Source organism: Eleutherodactylus coqui, unplaced genomic scaffold (assembly GCF_035609145.1).
Source record: "Eleutherodactylus coqui strain aEleCoq1 unplaced genomic scaffold, aEleCoq1.hap1 HAP1_SCAFFOLD_248, whole genome shotgun sequence".
Lineage (NCBI taxonomy): Eukaryota > Metazoa > Chordata > Amphibia > Anura > Eleutherodactylidae > Eleutherodactylus > Eleutherodactylus coqui.
The window spans coordinates 46831-61856 of record NW_027102508.1 but is presented as its reverse complement, the minus strand read 5'-3'; the positions used below and the strand labels follow the sequence as shown (position 1 = coordinate 61856).

At 44.4% G+C, this 15026-nt stretch overlaps 1 long non-coding RNA gene across 1 annotated transcript; it reads right to left on the bottom strand.

The window, feature by feature from the left end:
• Positions 1 to 11010: 11010 nt before the first annotated feature.
• On the bottom strand, positions 11011 to 13908 carry LOC136604189 (uncharacterized). Its single transcript, XR_010789731.1, has 3 exons — positions 13767 to 13908; positions 11226 to 11308; positions 11011 to 11124 (listed from the first exon to the last, which is right to left on the bottom strand). It is a non-coding gene; the product is annotated as an uncharacterized lncRNA (long non-coding RNA).
• Positions 13909 to 15026: the final 1118 nt, after the last annotated feature.

Sequence of the window (15026 nt, the reverse complement as noted above, 5' to 3'; positions counted from 1 at the left end):
CTGAAAATCCCTACATGAATGGAGAGGAGATTGCGCATGTGCAGCACCATTCTATTCATTCAATGACAATGCTGAAATTGTATAAACGCCGAGCAATCTCCAGTGCTGTCATTTAAATGAATTGGTAGTAGACATGCAAGATCTCTGCTGTGGTGGGACCATAAGGACCCCAGTTCTTGAGATCAGTGGAGGTCCCAGTGGTTGGATCCCCACAGTCAAAGTTTTCACCTGCACCAGTTTTGATGAATTTTCCTCCCAGCATCACATGTCGTCATTACAGCTCGTATGAACTGATCATAATGGTAGCTGATATACGGAATCCTAAGGATTAATACACAGGGGGATCTGGAAGGAAAAATTCCATTAGAAATAGCTGCACGCTCATTTACATGGTGCACACCACAATCGTAACCCTATTATGATGACAATTAGGGCATCCTACATACTACACCAGCTTCTCCAGGTCATTTCCCGCAGCTTCTTTCAGCGCCTTCTTTGTTTATGAAATTTGTTCTTTTCTGGCCTCAATCTGTAGAAATAGAAGAGAAGACAAAGGGGTTGTCCAGTTCTAAACCACTGATGACCTGTCCTTAAGATAAACAATCAATAGTAGATTAGTGGGGTCTGCTGCCCGGACCCCCACCAATCTGCTGTTTGCTGGGACGATATGCTTGTACACTAGCTAATCTCTACAAGAAGCAGACAGCTCTGTTTCCACAGCAGTGGCCCGGCCTCATATTGCAGGCTAAGTTCCCATTGAAATGAATAGCCTTAAATACCAAACCTCCCCACTGCAGTGGGAACAGAGCTGTCTGCTTCCTGCAGAAGTCATATGAGAGCAGGTGAGCATCGGCCGCTGAATAGCTGATCAGTTGGAGCCCCATCAATCTACTACTGGTGGCCTAGCTCAAGGATAGGACAGCAATAGTTTACACATGGACAACCCCTTTAAGTAAATTGCACTACGTTATTGGTATAAATGATTGGAAACCAGAGGCTGAAACCCGTGCAAACGCAACATTTCCTACAGTTGAGGCTTTGCTACAGTTAAATTCAGTCTATACAATCCTCTGCAATCCAAGTCTGGACCCCAAGATGATACATTGTAGCAAACTGTCAGCACAGAAGATAGATTGATACTGACATTTAGGACACAGAGGATTGAGTAGACTGGATACACAGCTGTGGAAAGTATTACGTTTGTACATGCTTTTAGTCTTTGGATGTAAAGAAGAAAGATGAAACAATACCTCTGCAGCGCCACCTATTGGATGGCAGCATTCTTTTAAATGAATGCTTGACCCGTAATATATAGTTATATAAAGGGTTAAGCATTGATTTGAAGGAATGCTGCCATCCAGTAGCTGACGCTGCAGAGATATTGTTCCATCTTCCTTATGTACATATTACCCAGAAGAGGATGGATGGCCTTATGCATCTCCTCACTCACCTTTTTGGTGCTCTCTACCTAAGGAGTGATGTTACCCCTTCCGAACTGGATGTAAAGAAGAATGTTCCCCTTTACTGACAGCAAAACGATGATCTGACACAATGAGTTAGTAAACAAATCCTCAGCATTTTAACAATGTTATAGTTATTGGACCAGGAATGGACCATACCGGTATTAAACATATTGTTTTACTTATCAATGCTGTACAAACAACAACAGTACAAGTTTTAACTCTCAGGATGGCTAAATAGCTAAGAGATATACACACGCCGCTGGAACGCACCGTTTGGAGTTCATGACGCTCCAGGGACGCCAGTCAATGTTCAGTGGAATGCACGCTGGAACGCAGCATCATTCTAAGGCGCCGTGTGACGTGATCTAAGAGCGCCCACTCGGGATAATGTTCCATATGTCTGATATCAATAGTTACATCACAACTACATGCCGCGACAGTACCCAGGCGAGCGAGCTCGGGGAGACACCTCGTTCATATAAGGCTAGCAGTAACGGATGCCAGCGTCACCATGTTATGATGCGTGGCATCATCAATGTGGGACGTACCGCGAGAACAGCGCCAGTACACCACTCCCCTATGAAGGAAATACCAACTAGTATAAAAGTAAGTCCTGTTACCCTCTTTAGTATGCTTGATAAAGGGGCACATACCGCCCTGAACCACGTTGCATCGTCTGTTTTATTACCTGTACCCAGTGATTTGTCTACCTACCTGTATTTATTGCTATTTGGTCAATTAAAATCCCCCTTTCTGGATGACAATTGTTTTGGATAAACTTACCTGGCCTGCAGTCCATTTGGGGAGGTCTCAAGGACATGAGAGCTCCCATCTAAGTAAGTTTTCCATTTATCGGACTGTTTTTATGTTATCCTTATGAGCGCCGGACAACCAAACTAAACTAAATTATAGAGCTTACAGGGCAGGTTCTGAGGAGTCCGGGGGTGTCGTTTTTAAACTCACCCGGCTTGTTTCTGCGCCATCATATGTGGAAGTGGCACAAGTAGACTCATGTCTGCAGACTGTGCAAGGAAATACATATTGCTCTCTATGGAAGTGGACACACAGCTGTAGAGATGAGTCCGCTGGTGCCGACTTCCATGGGGAACAGCAGGGGAACAGGGAGCTAGGTAATTATATCATTCTTGGGCCCCTCGGAACCTACCCTATGAGTAGTAGAGCTTAGTTTATGGTGCTTTTAGGTGGTGACAGATTCCCTTTAAAATGTTCCCATACATATTATATGAAGATCAATTTTAGCAGGACCAGACTACTATTTCATGTGTACGGGGATGTCCCAACTCTACCCTGACAAGGGCAAGTGCGATCAGGCATGATGGATCTCAACATAGCACTTCCTACGTGTGTGTCAGAAGGAATAGCTGTCACCCAGGCAACCATTTGGTCAACTACTGTCTAAGGTGTGAGACCAGCGATAGCCTTCGTCATAAACACATGCAATACGTAATTGAATTGCAGACATGAAAAATATGCAAACTTTCCACAAGAAATAAAAGAACTCACCAAGCCATAGAAATCCGGGGATTCAGATAGTTCAGCTTGGAGGACGAGGCCATCTGTTTCTTGTCTTCTCTGTCAGTCTCCTGTACCTCCAAGTTCAGCAGCTGCTCTTCCATTCTCACGACAACTTTCTTCTTGCTTTCCAGAAGTCTAAGATGAAAGGAAGTCATCAGGTGCCGCATCCATAGAAAGATTTCTCCAAGTGACTGTTAGGGTAAAGCCGTACATTACGGATCTGACACTGATTTTCCGCAGTGGCAAAATCTGCACTAAGTAGTGCCAAGATTTTGTGAAGTCCCATCTACATTGCTTGTACTGTGACACACCGCAGATTTACCGCACACAATTCAGCAGCAGTAAATGCGTATTCTACGTCTGGCCTTACACTGAGGGTGGTTTGCCAACAGCGCTTTTTGGAATAACTCAACTGCAGTTCTTTGAGGCCAACCCAGTAATGGATTCCAGTAGAAAGGAGGAATCTAAGTCCTTCGTTTAAAGGAATTGTATCAAGACCTAAAGTTATCCCGCGTCTCCTGGATAGGGAATAACCTTATAACTGCAGTGGTGGTCCAACCGCTTAGACTCCCACCCAGCCCGAAAATAGAGTTTCTGAAAATCCCTACATGAATGGAGAGGAGATTGCGCATGTGCAGCACCATTCTATTCATTCAATGACAATGCTGAAATTGTATAAACGCCGAGCAATCTCCAGTGCTGTCATTTAAATGAATTGGTAGTAGACATGCAAGATCTCTGCTGTGGTGGGACCATAAGGACCCCAGTTCTTGAGATCAGTGGAGGTCCCAGTGGTTGGATCCCCACAGTCAAAGTTTTCACCTGCACCAGTTTTGATGAATTTTCCTCCCAGCATCACATGTCGTCATTACAGCTCGTATGAACTGATCATAATGGTAGCTGATATACGGAATCCTAAGGATTAATACACAGGGGGATCTGGAAGGAAAAATTCCATTAGAAATAGCTGCACGCTCATTTACATGGTGCACACCACAATCGTAACCCTATTATGATGACAATTAGGGCATCCTACATACTACACCAGCTTCTCCAGGTCATTTCCCGCAGCTTCTTTCAGCGCCTTCTTTGTTTATGAAATTTGTTCTTTTCTGGCCTCAATCTGTAGAAATAGAAGAGAAGACAAAGGGGTTGTCCAGTTCTAAACCACTGATGACCTGTCCTTAAGATAAACAATCAATAGTAGATTAGTGGGGTCTGCTGCCCGGACCCCCACCAATCTGCTGTTTGCTGGGACGATATGCTTGTACACTAGCTAATCTCTACAAGAAGCAGACAGCTCTGTTTCCACAGCAGTGGCCCGGCCTCATATTGCAGGCTAAGTTCCCATTGAAATGAATAGCCTTAAATACCAAACCTCCCCACTGCAGTGGGAACAGAGCTGTCTGCTTCCTGCAGAAGTCATATGAGAGCAGGTGAGCATCGGCCGCTGAATAGCTGATCAGTTGGAGCCCCATCAATCTACTACTGGTGGCCTAGCTCAAGGATAGGACAGCAATAGTTTACACATGGACAACCCCTTTAAGTAAATTGCACTACGTTATTGGTATAAATGATTGGAAACCAGAGGCTGAAACCCGTGCAAACGCAACATTTCCTACAGTTGAGGCTTTGCTACAGTTAAATTCAGTCTATACAATCCTCTGCAATCCAAGTCTGGACCCCAAGATGATACATTGTAGCAAACTGTCAGCACAGAAGATAGATTGATACTGACATTTAGGACACAGAGGATTGAGTAGACTGGATACACAGCTGTGGAAAGTATTACGTTTGTACATGCTTTTAGTCTTTGGATGTAAAGAAGAAAGATGAAACAATACCTCTGCAGCGCCACCTATTGGATGGCAGCATTCTTTTAAATGAATGCTTGACCCGTAATATATAGTTATATAAAGGGTTAAGCATTGATTTGAAGGAATGCTGCCATCCAGTAGCTGACGCTGCAGAGATATTGTTCCATCTTCCTTATGTACATATTACCCAGAAGAGGATGGATGGCCTTATGCATCTCCTCACTCACCTTTTTGGTGCTCTCTACCTAAGGAGTGATGTTACCCCTTCCGAACTGGATGTAAAGAAGAATGTTCCCCTTTACTGACAGCAAAACGATGATCTGACACAATGAGTTAGTAAACAAATCCTCAGCATTTTAACAATGTTATAGTTATTGGACCAGGAATGGACCATACCGGTATTAAACATATTGTTTTACTTATCAATGCTGTACAAACAACAACAGTACAAGTTTTAACTCTCAGGATGGCTAAATAGCTAAGAGATATACACACGCCGCTGGAACGCACCGTTTGGAGTTCATGACGCTCCAGGGACGCCAGTCAATGTTCAGTGGAATGCACGCTGGAACGCAGCATCATTCTAAGGCGCCGTGTGACGTGATCTAAGAGCGCCCACTCGGGATAATGTTCCATATGTCTGATATCAATAGTTACATCACAACTACATGCCGCGACAGTACCCAGGCGAGCGAGCTCGGGGAGACACCTCGTTCATATAAGGCTAGCAGTAACGGATGCCAGCGTCACCATGTTATGATGCGTGGCATCATCAATGTGGGACGTACCGCGAGAACAGCGCCAGTACACCACTCCCCTATGAAGGAAATACCAACTAGTATAAAAGTAAGTCCTGTTACCCTCTTTAGTATGCTTGATAAAGGGGCACATACCGCCCTGAACCACGTTGCATCGTCTGTTTTATTACCTGTACCCAGTGATTTGTCTACCTACCTGTATTTATTGCTATTTGGTCAATTAAAATCCCCCTTTCTGGATGACAATTGTTTTGGATAAACTTACCTGGCCTGCAGTCCATTTGGGGAGGTCTCAAGGACATGAGAGCTCCCATCTAAGTAAGTTTTCCATTTATCGGACTGTTTTTATGTTATCCTTATGAGCGCCGGACAACCAAACTAAACTAAATTATAGAGCTTACAGGGCAGGTTCTGAGGAGTCCGGGGGTGTCGTTTTTAAACTCACCCGGCTTGTTTCTGCGCCATCATATGTGGAAGTGGCACAAGTAGACTCATGTCTGCAGACTGTGCAAGGAAATACATATTGCTCTCTATGGAAGTGGACACACAGCTGTAGAGATGAGTCCGCTGGTGCCGACTTCCATGGGGAACAGCAGGGGAACAGGGAGCTAGGTAATTATATCATTCTTGGGCCCCTCGGAACCTACCCTATGAGTAGTAGAGCTTAGTTTATGGTGCTTTTAGGTGGTGACAGATTCCCTTTAAAATGTTCCCATACATATTATATGAAGATCAATTTTAGCAGGACCAGACTACTATTTCATGTGTACGGGGATGTCCCAACTCTACCCTGACAAGGGCAAGTGCGATCAGGCATGATGGATCTCAACATAGCACTTCCTACGTGTGTGTCAGAAGGAATAGCTGTCACCCAGGCAACCATTTGGTCAACTACTGTCTAAGGTGTGAGACCAGCGATAGCCTTCGTCATAAACACATGCAATACGTAATTGAATTGCAGACATGAAAAATATGCAAACTTTCCACAAGAAATAAAAGAACTCACCAAGCCATAGAAATCCGGGGATTCAGATAGTTCAGCTTGGAGGACGAGGCCATCTGTTTCTTGTCTTCTCTGTCAGTCTCCTGTACCTCCAAGTTCAGCAGCTGCTCTTCCATTCTCACGACAACTTTCTTCTTGCTTTCCAGAAGTCTAAGATGAAAGGAAGTCATCAGGTGCCGCATCCATAGAAAGATTTCTCCAAGTGACTGTTAGGGTAAAGCCGTACATTACGGATCTGACACTGATTTTCCGCAGTGGCAAAATCTGCACTAAGTAGTGCCAAGATTTTGTGAAGTCCCATCTACATTGCTTGTACTGTGACACACCGCAGATTTACCGCACACAATTCAGCAGCAGTAAATGCGTATTCTACGTCTGGCCTTACACTGAGGGTGGTTTGCCAACAGCGCTTTTTGGAATAACTCAACTGCAGTTCTTTGAGGCCAACCCAGTAATGGATTCCAGTAGAAAGGAGGAATCTAAGTCCTTCGTTTAAAGGAATTGTATCAAGACCTAAAGTTATCCCGCGTCTCCTGGATAGGGAATAACCTTATAACTGCAGTGGTGGTCCAACCGCTTAGACTCCCACCCAGCCCGAAAATAGAGTTTCTGAAAATCCCTACATGAATGGAGAGGAGATTGCGCATGTGCAGCACCATTCTATTCATTCAATGACAATGCTGAAATTGTATAAACGCCGAGCAATCTCCAGTGCTGTCATTTAAATGAATTGGTAGTAGACATGCAAGATCTCTGCTGTGGTGGGACCATAAGGACCCCAGTTCTTGAGATCAGTGGAGGTCCCAGTGGTTGGATCCCCACAGTCAAAGTTTTCACCTGCACCAGTTTTGATGAATTTTCCTCCCAGCATCACATGTCGTCATTACAGCTCGTATGAACTGATCATAATGGTAGCTGATATACGGAATCCTAAGGATTAATACACAGGGGGATCTGGAAGGAAAAATTCCATTAGAAATAGCTGCACGCTCATTTACATGGTGCACACCACAATCGTAACCCTATTATGATGACAATTAGGGCATCCTACATACTACACCAGCTTCTCCAGGTCATTTCCCGCAGCTTCTTTCAGCGCCTTCTTTGTTTATGAAATTTGTTCTTTTCTGGCCTCAATCTGTAGAAATAGAAGAGAAGACAAAGGGGTTGTCCAGTTCTAAACCACTGATGACCTGTCCTTAAGATAAACAATCAATAGTAGATTAGTGGGGTCTGCTGCCCGGACCCCCACCAATCTGCTGTTTGCTGGGACGATATGCTTGTACACTAGCTAATCTCTACAAGAAGCAGACAGCTCTGTTTCCACAGCAGTGGCCCGGCCTCATATTGCAGGCTAAGTTCCCATTGAAATGAATAGCCTTAAATACCAAACCTCCCCACTGCAGTGGGAACAGAGCTGTCTGCTTCCTGCAGAAGTCATATGAGAGCAGGTGAGCATCGGCCGCTGAATAGCTGATCAGTTGGAGCCCCATCAATCTACTACTGGTGGCCTAGCTCAAGGATAGGACAGCAATAGTTTACACATGGACAACCCCTTTAAGTAAATTGCACTACGTTATTGGTATAAATGATTGGAAACCAGAGGCTGAAACCCGTGCAAACGCAACATTTCCTACAGTTGAGGCTTTGCTACAGTTAAATTCACTCTATACAATCCTCTGCAATCCAAGTCTGGACCCCAAGATGATACATTGTAGCAAACTGTCAGCACAGAAGATAGATTGATACTGACATTTAGGACACAGAGGATTGAGTAGACTGGATACACAGCTGTGGAAAGTATTACGTTTGTACATGCTTTTAGTCTTTGGATGTAAAGAAGAAAGATGAAACAATACCTCTGCAGCGCCACCTATTGGATGGCAGCATTCTTTTAAATGAATGCTTGACCCGTAATATATAGTTATATAAAGGGTTAAGCATTGATTTGAAGGAATGCTGCCATCCAGTAGCTGACGCTGCAGAGATATTGTTCCATCTTCCTTATGTACATATTACCCAGAAGAGGATGGATGGCCTTATGCATCTCCTCACTCACCTTTTTGGTGCTCTCTACCTAAGGAGTGATGTTACCCCTTCCGAACTGGATGTAAAGAAGAATGTTCCCCTTTACTGACAGCAAAACGATGATCTGACACAATGAGTTAGTAAACAAATCCTCAGCATTTTAACAATGTTATAGTTATTGGACCAGGAATGGACCATACCGGTATTAAACATATTGTTTTACTTATCAATGCTGTACAAACAACAACAGTACAAGTTTTAACTCTCAGGATGGCTAAATAGCTAAGAGATATACACACGCCGCTGGAACGCACCGTTTGGAGTTCATGACGCTCCAGGGACGCCAGTCAATGTTCAGTGGAATGCACGCTGGAACGCAGCATCATTCTAAGGCGCCGTGTGACGTGATCTAAGAGCGCCCACTCGGGATAATGTTCCATATGTCTGATATCAATAGTTACATCACAACTACATGCCGCGACAGTACCCAGGCGAGCGAGCTCGGGGAGACACCTCGTTCATATAAGGCTAGCAGTAACGGATGCCAGCGTCACCATGTTATGATGCGTGGCATCATCAATGTGGGACGTACCGCGAGAACAGCGCCAGTACACCACTCCCCTATGAAGGAAATACCAACTAGTATAAAAGTAAGTCCTGTTACCCTCTTTAGTATGCTTGATAAAGGGGCACATACCGCCCTGAACCACGTTGCATCGTCTGTTTTATTACCTGTACCCAGTGATTTGTCTACCTACCTGTATTTATTGCTATTTGGTCAATTAAAATCCCCCTTTCTGGATGACAATTGTTTTGGATAAACTTACCTGGCCTGCAGTCCATTTGGGGAGGTCTCAAGGACATGAGAGCTCCCATCTAAGTAAGTTTTCCATTTATCGGACTGTTTTTATGTTATCCTTATGAGCGCCGGACAACCAAACTAAACTAAATTATAGAGCTTACAGGGCAGGTTCTGAGGAGTCCGGGGGTGTCGTTTTTAAACTCACCCGGCTTGTTTCTGCGCCATCATATGTGGAAGTGGCACAAGTAGACTCATGTCTGCAGACTGTGCAAGGAAATACATATTGCTCTCTATGGAAGTGGACACACAGCTGTAGAGATGAGTCCGCTGGTGCCGACTTCCATGGGGAACAGCAGGGGAACAGGGAGCTAGGTAATTATATCATTCTTGGGCCCCTCGGAACCTACCCTATGAGTAGTAGAGCTTAGTTTATGGTGCTTTTAGGTGGTGACAGATTCCCTTTAAAATGTTCCCATACATATTATATGAAGATCAATTTTAGCAGGACCAGACTACTATTTCATGTGTACGGGGATGTCCCAACTCTACCCTGACAAGGGCAAGTGCGATCAGGCATGATGGATCTCAACATAGCACTTCCTACGTGTGTGTCAGAAGGAATAGCTGTCACCCAGGCAACCATTTGGTCAACTACTGTCTAAGGTGTGAGACCAGCGATAGCCTTCGTCATAAACACATGCAATACGTAATTGAATTGCAGACATGAAAAATATGCAAACTTTCCACAAGAAATAAAAGAACTCACCAAGCCATAGAAATCCGGGGATTCAGATAGTTCAGCTTGGAGGACGAGGCCATCTGTTTCTTGTCTTCTCTGTCAGTCTCCTGTACCTCCAAGTTCAGCAGCTGCTCTTCCATTCTCACGACAACTTTCTTCTTGCTTTCCAGAAGTCTAAGATGAAAGGAAGTCATCAGGTGCCGCATCCATAGAAAGATTTCTCCAAGTGACTGTTAGGGTAAAGCCGTACATTACGGATCTGACACTGATTTTCCGCAGTGGCAAAATCTGCACTAAGTAGTGCCAAGATTTTGTGAAGTCCCATCTACATTGCTTGTACTGTGACACACCGCAGATTTACCGCACACAATTCAGCAGCAGTAAATGCGTATTCTACGTCTGGCCTTACACTGAGGGTGGTTTGCCAACAGCGCTTTTTGGAATAACTCAACTGCAGTTCTTTGAGGCCAACCCAGTAATGGATTCCAGTAGAAAGGAGGAATCTAAGTCCTTCGTTTAAAGGAATTGTATCAAGACCTAAAGTTATCCCGCGTCTCCTGGATAGGGAATAACCTTATAACTGCAGTGGTGGTCCAACCGCTTAGACTCCCACCCAGCCCGAAAATAGAGTTTCTGAAAATCCCTACATGAATGGAGAGGAGATTGCGCATGTGCAGCACCATTCTATTCATTCAATGACAATGCTGAAATTGTATAAACGCCGAGCAATCTCCAGTGCTGTCATTTAAATGAATTGGTAGTAGACATGCAAGATCTCTGCTGTGGTGGGACCATAAGGACCCCAGTTCTTGAGATCAGTGGAGGTCCCAGTGGTTGGATCCCCACAGTCAAAGTTTTCACCTGCACCAGTTTTGATGAATTTTCCTCCCAGCATCACATGTCGTCATTACAGCTCGTATGAACTGATCATAATGGTAGCTGATATACGGAATCCTAAGGATTAATACACAGGGGGATCTGGAAGGAAAAATTCCATTAGAAATAGCTGCACGCTCATTTACATGGTGCACACCACAATCGTAACCCTATTATGATGACAATTAGGGCATCCTACATACTACACCAGCTTCTCCAGGTCATTTCCCGCAGCTTCTTTCAGCGCCTTCTTTGTTTATGAAATTTGTTCTTTTCTGGCCTCAATCTGTAGAAATAGAAGAGAAGACAAAGGGGTTGTCCAGTTCTAAACCACTGATGACCTGTCCTTAAGATAAACAATCAATAGTAGATTAGTGGGGTCTGCTGCCCGGACCCCCACCAATCTGCTGTTTGCTGGGACGATATGCTTGTACACTAGCTAATCTCTACAAGAAGCAGACAGCTCTGTTTCCACAGCAGTGGCCCGGCCTCATATTGCAGGCTAAGTTCCCATTGAAATGAATAGCCTTAAATACCAAACCTCCCCACTGCAGTGGGAACAGAGCTGTCTGCTTCCTGCAGAAGTCATATGAGAGCAGGTGAGCATCGGCCGCTGAATAGCTGATCAGTTGGAGCCCCATCAATCTACTACTGGTGGCCTAGCTCAAGGATAGGACAGCAATAGTTTACACATGGACAACCCCTTTAAGTAAATTGCACTACGTTATTGGTATAAATGATTGGAAACCAGAGGCTGAAACCCGTGCAAACGCAACATTTCCTACAGTTGAGGCTTTGCTACAGTTAAATTCACTCTATACAATCCTCTGCAATCCAAGTCTGGACCCCAAGATGATACATTGTAGCAAACTGTCAGCACAGAAGATAGATTGATACTGACATTTAGGACACAGAGGATTGAGTAGACTGGATACACAGCTGTGGAAAGTATTACGTTTGTACATGCTTTTAGTCTTTGGATGTAAAGAAGAAAGATGAAACAATACCTCTGCAGCGCCACCTATTGGATGGCAGCATTCTTTTAAATGAATGCTTGACCCGTAATATATAGTTATATAAAGGGTTAAGCATTGATTTGAAGGAATGCTGCCATCCAGTAGCTGACGCTGCAGAGATATTGTTCCATCTTCCTTATGTACATATTACCCAGAAGAGGATGGATGGCCTTATGCATCTCCTCACTCACCTTTTTGGTGCTCTCTACCTAAGGAGTGATGTTACCCCTTCCGAACTGGATGTAAAGAAGAATGTTCCCCTTTACTGACAGCAAAACGATGATCTGACACAATGAGTTAGTAAACAAATCCTCAGCATTTTAACAATGTTATAGTTATTGGACCAGGAATGGACCATACCGGTATTAAACATATTGTTTTACTTATCAATGCTGTACAAACAACAACAGTACAAGTTTTAACTCTCAGGATGGCTAAATAGCTAAGAGATATACACACGCCGCTGGAACGCACCGTTTGGAGTTCATGACGCTCCAGGGACGCCAGTCAATGTTCAGTGGAATGCACGCTGGAACGCAGCATCATTCTAAGGCGCCGTGTGACGTGATCTAAGAGCGCCCACTCGGGATAATGTTCCATATGTCTGATATCAATAGTTACATCACAACTACATGCCGCGACAGTACCCAGGCGAGCGAGCTCGGGGAGACACCTCGTTCATATAAGGCTAGCAGTAACGGATGCCAGCGTCACCATGTTATGATGCGTGGCATCATCAATGTGGGACGTACCGCGAGAACAGCGCCAGTACACCACTCCCCTATGAAGGAAATACCAACTAGTATAAAAGTAAGTCCTGTTACCCTCTTTAGTATGCTTGATAAAGGGGCACATACCGCCCTGAACCACGTTGCATCGTCTGTTTTATTACCTGTACCCAGTGATTTGTCTACCTACCTGTATTTATTGCTATTTGGTCAATTAAAATCCCCCTTTCTGGATGACAATTGTTTTGGATAAACTTACCTGGCCTGCAGTCCATTTGGGGAGGTCTCAAGGACATGAGAGCTCCCATCTAAGTAAGTTTTCCATTTATCGGACTGTTTTTATGTTATCCTTATGAGCGCCGGACAACCAAACTAAACTAAATTATAGAGCTTACAGGGCAGGTTCTGAGGAGTCCGGGGGTGTCGTTTTTAAACTCACCCGGCTTGTTTCTGCGCCATCATATGTGGAAGTGGCACAAGTAGACTCATGTCTGCAGACTGTGCAAGGAAATACATATTGCTCTCTATGGAAGTGGACACACAGCTGTAGAGATGAGTCCGCTGGTGCCGACTTCCATGGGGAACAGCAGGGGAACAGGGAGCTAGGTAATTATATCATTCTTGGGCCCCTCGGAACCTACCCTATGAGTAGTAGAGCTTAGTTTATGGTGCTTTTAGGTGGTGACAGATTCCCTTTAAAATGTTCCCATACATATTATATGAAGATCAATTTTAGCAGGACCAGACTACTATTTCATGTGTACGGGGATGTCCCAACTCTACCCTGACAAGGGCAAGTGCGATCAGGCATGATGGATCTCAACATAGCACTTCCTACGTGTGTGTCAGAAGGAATAGCTGTCACCCAGGCAACCATTTGGTCAACTACTGTCTAAGGTGTGAGACCAGCGATAGCCTTCATCATAAACACATGCAATACGTAATTGAATTGCAGACATGAAAAATATGCAAACTTTCCACAAGAAATAAAAGAACTCACCAAGCCATAGAAATCCGGGGATTCAGATAGTTCAGCTTGGAGGACGAGGCCATCTGTTTCTTGTCTTCTCTGTCAGTCTCCTGTACCTCCAAGTTCAGCAGCTGCTCTTCCATTCTCACGACAACTTTCTTCTTGCTTTCCAGAAGTCTAAGATGAAAGGAAGTCATCAGGTGCCGCATCCATAGAAAGATTTCTCCAAGTGACTGTTAGGGTAAAGCCGTACATTACGGATCTGACACTGATTTTCCGCAGTGGCAAAATCTGCACTAAGTAGTGCCAAGATTTTGTGAAGTCCCATCTACATTGCTTGTACTGTGACACACCGCAGATTTACCGCACACAATTCAGCAGCAGTAAATGCGTATTCTACGTCTGGCCTTACACTGAGGGTGGTTTGCCAACAGCGCTTTTTGGAATAACTCAACTGCAGTTCTTTGAGGCCAACCCAGTAATGGATTCCAGTAGAAAGGAGGAATCTAAGTCCTTCGTTTAAAGGAATTGTATCAAGACCTAAAGTTATCCCGCGTCTCCTGGATAGGGAATAACCTTATAACTGCAGTGGTGGTCCAACCGCTTGGACTCCCACCCAGCCCGAAAATAGAGTTTCTGAAAATCCCTACATGAATGGAGAGGAGATTGCGCATGTGCAGCACCATTCTATTCATTCAATGACAATGCTGAAATTGTATAAACGCCGAGCAATCTCCAGTGCTGTCATTTAAATGAATTGGTAGTAGACATGCAAGATCTCTGCTGTGGTGGGACCATAAGGACCCCAGTTCTTGAGATCAGTGGAGGTCCCAGTGGTTGGATCCCCACAGTCAAAGTTTTCACCTGCACCAGTTTTGATGAATTTTCCTCCCAGCATCACATGTCGTCATTACAGCTCGTATGAACTGATCATAATGGTAGCTGATATACGGAATCCTAAGGATTAATACATAGGGGGATCTGGAAGGAAAAATTCCATTAGAAATAGCTGCACGCTCATTTACATGGTGCACACCACAATCGTAACCCTATTATGATGACAATTAGGGCATCCTACATACTACACCAGCTTCTCCAGGTCATTTCCCGCAGCTTCTTTCAGCGCCTTCTTTGTTTATGAAATTTGTTCTTTTCTGGCCTCAATCTGTAGAAATAGAAGAGAAGACAAAGGGGTTGTCCAGTTGTAAAAACCACTGATGACCTGTCCTTAAGATAGACAATCAATAGTAGATTAGTGGGGTCTGCTGCCCAGACCCCCACCAATCTGCT